The 9,857-nt window shown below is 36.0% G+C and overlaps 1 pseudogene; it reads left to right on the top strand.

The window, feature by feature from the left end:
- The first annotated feature begins 5,577 nt into the window (after positions 1-5,577).
- LOC114690996 lies at positions 5,578-5,945 on the top strand (annotated as a pseudogene).
- Positions 5,946-9,857: the final 3,912 nt, after the last annotated feature.

Genomic DNA, 9,857 nt, shown 5'->3' with positions numbered 1-9,857 from the left:
TTAGAGGGCAGGGTTAGAATCCCAGAGCGAGGAGTAGCTTTGGGATGAGCCAATGGTCATCCGATAGCAGGGTCAGAGTCCTGGAAGGAGTTACCTTTGGGGTGACTAGCCATTTAGTCTGCTTTTATGTTCTGAAAATATTCTTGAAGTTAGCTTTCATATTATGATTTAATCTCTTGAAATATACATTTTCTTTCTCCCTTCTTAACTCAAATTCATATACTATGCTAGTTATTTATTTATTTATTTATTTATTTATTTATTTATTTATTATTTAGTCAACTTGACAAGCCAAGGTCATCAGACAAGAAGTAACTTCAATTGAAAAAAAAAAATGCTTCCTTCAGATTGGCCTGTAGGCAAGTCTGTTGGGCATTTTCTTGATTAATAGTTGATGTGGGAGGGCCCAACCCCCTATGGTTAATGCCACCCCTGAGAAGGTAGTCTTCAATGGTATAAAAAAACAAACTGAGCAAGCCATGGAGAGTGTAAGGCAGTAACCAATCTTCCTCTATGACTTCTGTTTGGGTTCCTGCCTCCAGGTCCCTGACATTCCTCAGTGATATGCTATAAGCAGTAAGATGAAATAAGCCCTTTCTTCTGAAAGTTGCTTTTGGTCATGAATGTTATCACAGCAATAATAAGCAAGTTAAGACACATACATATTTTATATGGTGTTAATGTATTGTTAGACATCTTTAACTCTTTCTGCATCCAGCTATATTTTTTGTATCAGTTGATTATGTTAAAATCTTTTTAATTCATCTTGCAAATGAGTATTTTAACTGAGAAAACAGTGTTTTCTCTCCCCCCACGCCCCGTGTGTGTGTGTGTGTGTGTGTGTGTGTGTGTGTGTGTGTGTGTGTGAAGAGAGTGCACATGTGTATGTACGTATGTGGAGACCAGAGGCTATGATCAATGTCCTCCTCAGTCATTTTCCAGTTGGAGCTCACCAATTTATTTAGATGTGCTGGCTGGCAAGCTCTTGGGATCTGCCTCTCTCTGACTACCAACCCCCAGCCCTGGATTTATACAAAAGTTCCAACATACATATCTTTTATGTGATCAATAGATTCTCTGTTAACACCCAGTTATTCCATGTACACTGAATGTTTGGAAAATATCTTGATGATTACCTACAAAAAGGTGTTTCTGTCAACCTTAAAATCATCTATCTCTTTCATCACATACAATGTATTTCCTGTAAAAACTGAATAAAGCTAGACAAAAAGGAGGCTGATTATCCCACTAATTGGATAATATTCAGAAAACCATTTAATCTTTTTCATTTATTATGACTTCAGTATCTAGAAAATCCCTGAAAACAACATTGCACTATGATTAAAAATAGTCTATAATGCCTTTGATAAATTAATGATGGCCCCAAATTTGCATTAGATTCCATCAGCCTTTGAATAACTAAATATGATCAAAGATAAAAGACATGGTGTCATTTGCACTATTCTATGGCTACATTAACCTTGTATATTTCAACTCTAGTTTTAAAAAATATTTGTAAACTCAAGCATGAGCTAGATTAAGAGTTGGGGAAGCAGTTCAGTGTAAAACATTTGTTCAGTATGGGCAAGGATTTGGTTCAGTTTTCAATACTGCAAAAAAAAAAGCAACATGATTTCTGCTACTAAATACTGTAGATTTGGAATTTTTCTTCAAAATATCACCACTTATTTTTATATTTAAGTAAAGGAGTTAGGAAGAAGTTCATTTTAAAAATTTAAATGACATTATTAGTAAGAAACTCATGATGTATGTTAAATTTCACAGGAATCAACTTAGAGGAAATGGAAACCTAATGAAGTATATTAAGTTAAGGAGCTGGGTATATAAAGGATTCAAAGAGCTCAGGAATTGCTAAGTATATTTTCAAATGACAATAAATTAATTACATTTGAATTTTTTATACATCAACTGTTTTGCCACAGTCAAATATTGATTCAATTGAGACAAGAAACCAATCATTTTATCCATCCCTAATTTCATTATGTTCTTGTTCTTAATGATCGTTGTTGTCAGCGATTACAGCCATGCAAAGAAAGCACATGTTATTTTATTTTAACTGTGTGCATAGTTTATAGAATGATTATGTAATCGATGTCAATTAACAGCACTGATGCTTGCACATCGTTAATGTCACACCCTTTTCTTTGTCATTGCCTTTAACTATAACACTGTGAGATGAACGCCCTTCTTCTCATCTTCTTATACTAATGCATGCTATTAAAAGTGGAAAGAAATGCTATATTTATCTTGATATATGTTAAAAAATAATGAAGAAGATAATTATCAAGCTTGCACTGCAATTTCATGGCACTTCTGTCAGTTTCAAAGTGCTCAATCTGCATTCTTTTAGTTCATAGTGCCTAAAAAAAGAATTAGTGGCTGAAATACAGTCATTTAATTAATTTTTGACTATTATTACTTTCATTGCTATCCTTTTGGTACAGGCTAAGTGTTGGTAAATTTAAAAATGGAAAAAAATGGAAAACTATAAAATGAATCCATTCTTTTTTTTTTAGTTTATCTGACTATTTAACCCCTAAGTATTGAATGTCAGAGGTTCATAAATGTCACAAAATTAAAAATATTGAAGGTATACTTAATTATATGCTACATGGTCACTTTTCTGAGTGCTGTAACAAATATTCTGTCACAAAATTAAAAATATTGAAGGTATACTTAATTATATGCTACATGGTCACTTTTCTGAGTGCTGTAACAAATATTCAGACTTAAGGAAGAAAATTTTTACTTTGCCTCACAGCTTCAGAGGGTTCAATCCATCATAGTAAGGAAGGCATGGCAGTTGCTGTGGTATAGTCCATGGTGAAGAAGGATGCAGTATGACTTGACCATTTCTTGATCAATCCAGAAGCAGAAAACAATGAGACAAGACCTGGAGCAGGGCTTACCCTTAAAAAGCCTCATCCCAGTGACCCACCTCTGCCAGTTTTCCTTTTCCAGGGAAAATAGTGAACCAGAAATAACATCACATCTCTGGAGGGATTCCTGAAACTAATGTTAGCATCAAGGAGTTAAAAGATTCAGGGTGGTGGTTCCCACCACATCTACTGTTAATTCTCCTATTTAGCCTGCTCAGAAAATAAAATAAAATGTAGAATGACAGTTGTCTATGCAAACTTAATCAAGTAGTGGCTTTAATTGCAGTTCCTGGAGCAGCTGTGGTTTCCTTATGTGAGCAGATTAACATATCTTCTGGTACCTAGTATGCAGCTATTGATCTAGCAAATGCTTTTTATCTCAATACCTGTCCATAAGGACCAACAGTAGCCATTTGTTTTCATCTGGCAAGGTCATCATATATGTTTACCATTCTACCTCAAAAGTATATTCATTCTCTAGCCCTATGTCAAAACTTATTTCAAAGAGGTCCTGATAACCTGTCTTTTCTACAAAATATCACACTGGTCCATTATATTGATGACATTATGCTGACTGGAGCCACTGACAGAGAGGGAGCAACTACTCTGTGCTCTGGACTTTCTATGCATCAGGGTGATAAAAAATGGGACTGGGTCTCAAGAAAATGACTGTACAGGCCAACATATTCAAGTAAGGCAAAAAGTTTTCCTTTTGCAGGAGAGCGCATAGTCATGCCAAGTCAAGCACTCAAGTACACCCATTAGGAGTTTCTCTGAGTTTTTATTAATAATGCAAAGAGGTCCTGAGCTTCACTCTGAGTGGTCAGAGTTTGACTTCATTCTTATGTTGTTGGATAATTCAAAACAGCCCTGCTGATAAGCAAAATGCATCTTTGGAGAACAGGTTAAAGCCTTGAGCACATACTTTGATCTTTGAAAAATGCTGACAGTAGGAAGGATTTTTTTTCTCCAGATGGTGTCTTTATAAATTTCTTCAAAGATAGAACTTCCTTTACCTCATTTAACCCATTGATGGAAAAGACAATATATTTCACTTGCACTTCACACAAAAGAATGTAAAATGAATCCAACCAAAATTCAAGGGCTTTTGGACTCAGTGAACTTTTTATGAATTTAGTGGTGTAGAGAATTCAAAAATATTTATACTAAGGTAAAAGTCAAGTTGTTGCACCTGGCCCCTTCAACCACAAAGAAACAAACAATGTTTAGGGGACCTATTTGGATTTTGGAGACAGCACATTCCTAACTTGGATCAAGTGATTTGGAAAGCTTCTAGCACTGAGTAGGTCTTAGAACAGAAGAATGTTTTCAACAGATCCAGGCTTCTCTGTAGGCTGCTCTACCACTTGGGCCATATGACCCAGCAGATATGACAGTATTTAAGGGGTCAATAACAGATAGAAAAACTATTTGGAGTCTCTGGCAGTTCCCTATAGATGAATCCTAGTGGAAACTCTTGGGGCTTTGGATCAAGGCTCTGCCATTATCTTCAAATAACTCTTTCTACTCCTGTTACAATGACCCTGCCCCCAAGAATACACCTATGACCTAATGGGTTGTTCCCAATGATCAGTTGGCTAAAGAAGAGAAGACTCATTTACTGAGGGCCCACTTCTTGGTGATGCTTGCATAGTATGCAGAACCATCAGTAAATAAAGTTCTCTTCTGAGTCAACCCTGAAGGACTATAGTAGACAGAATTTCATGTAGTAGTTGGAAGGAGAAATTAGCAGTTGTGTGATTGCATGCCTGTGGTAGTTTGGATGAAATGCTTTTCATAAGCTCTACATTTGAACACTTGGTCCCCAGTTGGAATGGTTTGAGAAGAATTAGGAGGTTTGGCCTTGTTGGGCTCTGAGATTTTATAAAGCCCATACCATTCTCCATTCTCTCTCTCTCTCTCTCTCTCTCTCTCTCTCTCTCTCTCTCTCTCTCTCTCTCTCATCAAAATGTAAGCTCTTGGCTACTGCTCCAGTGCCATGTCTTCTTTCCTACTGGCATTACCTGACCACATATGAATAAAGCTATAAATCAACAATAATAGAAATGGTATAAAGTACACAAATGTATGGAAACTAACTATTATACTACTGAATCAAAATTGGATGAGGGCAGAAATTAAAAAGGAATTTAAAGATTTCTAGAATTGAATGAAAACATAAGACCAAAACCTATGGGACACAATGAAAGCAGTCCTAAAGAAATCATTTGTAACACTATGTGCCCACAGAAAAATACTTGAGAGATCTTAAGTTAATAACTTAATAATGTGCCCGTAAAGGCCTTAAAAGAACAATAACAGCAATCAATATCTTTTAAAAAGTAGGCAAAAAGAGATAATAAAAATCAAGTCTCACATTCATGAAATAGAAATGAAAAAACATAAATAAATGAAATTAAAAGTTGGCTCTTTGAGAAGATTAACAAACATTTAGCAAAAATAGCCAAAATAAAATTGGAGATGAAAGGGAGACAGTACAAAAGACATCAAGGAAATTCAAAGAATCGTAAAGACTTATTTTAAAAGTCAGTTCACAAAAGTGGAAAACCTGAAAGAAATGGATGAATTTATAGATATATAAAACCACTAAGTTAAATCAAGATTAAGTAAATAGCTCTTTCTGTCTCCAGTTACTGCAGGGAGAGGAGTTGCCGAAATGTCCGTACACCTGCAGAAGATGGTTGTTTGGAACTTCTTCAGATTCCTGATCAAGACGAATAAGCAGCCATATATCCATATCCCAATAATCTAAAGGCCTTCAACTCCTTCTGCTACAACCAGCTGATTCACCTTAAAACTGTGGGGATGGAGCCTGTGGCCAACCGCAAAGGGGTAATGCTGGTCATGAAATGCAGATCCAGTCAGCAAAAACCAGCTACTTCTGTGATGATCACAGGCACTCTCAGCAGCATCAGGCACATGATCAGCAAGAGCAAGTACCTCCTTGATCTGTGCATGGTGGCCATCCGTGAGGCCAGTGTCATCCTGTGAAGCCAGAAGCCTGAGGTTGTGTAGAGGAAATGAGCCCACTCCACCAAGAGCTTCCAAGCCCCAAACCCCAGAAGCAATAAAGAAATAGAGTCCACTGACTTCTTCAACTACCTCAAAAAAATTAAAAAGACTAAGTAAATAATTTAAAGAGACTTATAACATCCAGTGAGGTAGAAAGTATAAACAGTAAGAAAAAGATCTACAAAATAAGGCTAGAGAGAGATGAATGATTTGTTAAGAGTACTGGTTGCTCTTCCAGAGGACCCAGATCAATTCTCAGCACTCACACGGTGGCCCACATTTGCTTTAATTCCAGTTACAGGGAATCCCACACCCTCTTCTAGCCTCCGTGGGTACCAGGCAAGCACGTGGTGCATGGACATAGGTGCAGGCAGACACTCGTACACAAAAATATAGTTTTTAAGATCTCCAACTTAAAAAAAATAAAAAGGCTCAGTGTTACTTAGGTTCAGTATAGAATTCTATAAGATCATCAAAGAGCCAACACCAATACATATCAAATTATTCTGAAAAATGGAAAAAGAAACTTTACAAATTCCCTTTAGGAAGCCAGTATTACACTAATACAAAAACTAGATGGAGTCCTCACAAAAACAACAAAATTATAGACCAATACCTTTGTTGAACACACATGCTAAAATCCTCTAAAATACTTTCAGACCAAACTCAAGAATACATCAAAAAGATCATCCACCATGATCAGGTAACATCCATTCCAGAGAATCAGGCTCACTATATATCAATCAATAATTATAACCCACCAAATAAATAGACTAACCAACAGATACAATATAATGATCTCATTAAATGCAGAAAAGGCCTTTGACAAAATCCAACATCCAGTCATAATAAAAGTCCTAGAGGAAATAGAGATTCAGGGGATGTATTTCAACATAAATAAAGCAATACACAGAAAAGTCACAACCAACATCATTCTAAATGGAGAATATCTCAAAACATTTCCACTAAAATCAAAAATAAAACAAAGATATTTACTCTCTCCATTCCTATTCAACACAGGGCATGTGCTCTCAAGTAATACAATAAGATATATGAAGGAGATAAAATGAATACAGTGGTAAAAGAAGAAGCCAAAATATCTTTATTGGCATGAATTTATACATAAAAGACCTTAAGCACTTCATCAGAAAACTCCTACAACTGATAAACACACTCTACAAAGTAGCAACATCCAAAATAAATACCCCCAAACCAGTAGCCTTCCTATATACAAAGGACAAACATACTATGAAAGAAATCAAGAAAATGTTATGATTTATAATTTCCTCAAAAATACTAATCATCAAGAAAACAAACAACCCAATTTTAAAATACTATTTGTTGCCCTCTAGAATTTGTCAGTAAGATCCTAGTGCTAAAGGCACCTGTGGTGGTATTCTAATTGTACTAAAATGTGATTTTGATTGTATGTTAATAAATAAAGTTGCCCGGGGGTCAGAGCTATTAGAGCCATAGACAGAGTGTAGAGGTGGTGGTACACGCCTTTAATCCCATAGATCTCTGTGTGTTCAGGGATACAGCCAGCATTGGAGACATATGCCTTTAAGACCTAGGGGGCTGTACATTCAGACAGTGACGAGGCAGTCAAGTGTTTGGGTTTACAACCAATGAGAAGGCAGAATGACTGGAAAATCGACTTACACACAGGAAATAGCTCTCTTTTCGGGAAGCTGGGACAGCAGGAGGAAGGGTGAGATTTTAGCTCTGAGCTCTGACCTCTCGACTTTCTCTTTTACATTGTTTCTGTGTTTCTTATTTAATAAGACGGTTGGTTACATCTACAGGCACCACTTGTGTGAGTCTTAGAACATGGAGAAATCAAGCTGGTAGTGACCTTTAATAAGCTTCAGCTATGGCTAGCCTTCTAACGTTGGAAGGTGCTATCCATGACACCAAAGGAGAAAAGTAGTCATCACTCTTACTCAGTTGTGACCTCTATGAAGGATAATAATGAATGGTCTGGCAATACATGTCTACTGGTAAAATAGTAGTATGTATGTTGTATCTGAGAGACTTTCCTGTGAAGCAGGGATATTTGAAGGACTGTCCCTTCCTTGTCTTGGCAAAGTTCAGCAGTCACCTTTCTTGTAGCCTGCTTGTCCAGTTTAGACAGTAACTGTCAGCAATTGAGGCAAGAGCAGTTTCTTTGCCCACATGGCTAGCTTTTGTCATAAAGAAAACAAACTCCATATGGAGTTTCTTCAATGCCCATTATCCTCCTTGAAGTATTTGGTGCTACCAGAAGCAGAAATGTCTCACTTAGAAAAGTCTAAGTTCTTAAAACATTTTAAATGACATAGTCTGTAGGTCTTTGAAGTGTTTGAAGATTGCCTTTCTATCTGAAATAATCTCCATATGACCTTGAAAACCTAACATGACTATAAGTTTGTATTATAGATGACTGTTAATCTGTATTTCTTAATTATATATTACATTTTTAAATGAGCTACATAAACATAATACCCTAAACAAGATTAGAAATATATATACAGTATAACAAAATTAACTTTAAATTTGTATCAATAAACCAAAATCCATACCAATGTAAAATATGTATGATTAATAGTTTTTTAAATTAAAGTAAATTCCATAATCTACCCTTTTAGTCTATCATTTCTATGTCCCCCCTTTTTCTTTTCAGAACAAGATTTCTGAATCCAATCTCCTTTGTTTAGCTTTTTTTCTTACCATTAATCCATAACAACTTATAACCAACCCACCTAAACAATGACAAACATTAATAGTTTATTTTTGGGGAATGTGTGCATAGTTCTCTAGACTACATCCTGTTCATTGGGGGTGCTGGCAATCTTTGAAAGACACAGGGAAAATTGTTATGCCTTGGCTGTAGTATTCTGTGAGGCTGGATCATCTCAGTCAGCAACCTAGAAGCTGTTCTGGATGCTGGATCACCTGGGATATTCATTTTTATTGGTGTCTGGTTTCCTTCCTCTGAAAACACAGAAACTTTTAAAAGTAACATACATATCTGTATTAATACAAGTATATACTGTGTATTGTACACAAGTTGGCCAAAGAAAAATTTTTTTTAGTTTTATGTTTGAACAGGTAAAATATACATCATGTGTCCTGTAGTCTTTTAAGTTAATTTATTTAGATTTGTAGTCAGATTTTTCAGAGGGTCTTCCTTGATCAACCCTGATTTTTTTTAACCCAGAATAAATCCACAGTCTCTCATTTCCTGTGGAAATAAAAGCAGAACCTCCTTCCCAAAGGAACATAGCTTTTAATTTAAATTTTGAAGTCAAGACTTTTTAAAATATATAGGTTGGCTTAATCTAGCAGCTTTCATGATTAAATGTCTCTTAGCAGTTATCATTTGTTCATTAGCAGTCAAAAATTTAAAGACAACACAATAACATACAGTATACAGACTCCCTGTATATTTTCCATCTTTCCATGGCTTATTATATTTTTATTACTCTATTCATTTTAAGGACTTTATTTCAAAACTGTATCTTTTAATCTAAGACTGTATATATTTTTTTCTCTCTCCCAAGCTAAACATATTTTTTAAACATGCTGTGACCCATTTAGGGACTTATTTTTTTGGTCTGAATCTGTCCTTGCTGTGCATCTGTAACCTTTTCTCTCTGCATGAGCAGAAAAACTGCTGTGTAACTTAGATCATGGAGTGCTGATGCTGGCTCCTCCCCCTCAGTTCTCTAAGAGTCTAGTTTCATGATGGCAGAGGTACATTTACTACCAGCTCAAGGGGCCATGTTTACCACCCCAACTCTAAGAAGTTTCTAGGTCCATGCTACCACTGAGTAGCATGCCACTGGCTGCTCATAAACAACATATAAATGTTTGGTAGTAGGGCCTCTTAAATTGGCTACCCATTTTTGCTGTTAGCACCAAGCCAGGAAGCAGTCTCTTAAA

This window comes from Peromyscus leucopus, chromosome 7 (genome assembly GCF_004664715.2).
Source record: "Peromyscus leucopus breed LL Stock chromosome 7, UCI_PerLeu_2.1, whole genome shotgun sequence".
NCBI classification, from domain to species: domain Eukaryota; kingdom Metazoa; phylum Chordata; class Mammalia; order Rodentia; family Cricetidae; genus Peromyscus; species Peromyscus leucopus.
Note: the sequence above shows the minus strand (reverse complement) of the source record. Positions and strands in the feature narration are given on the sequence as shown.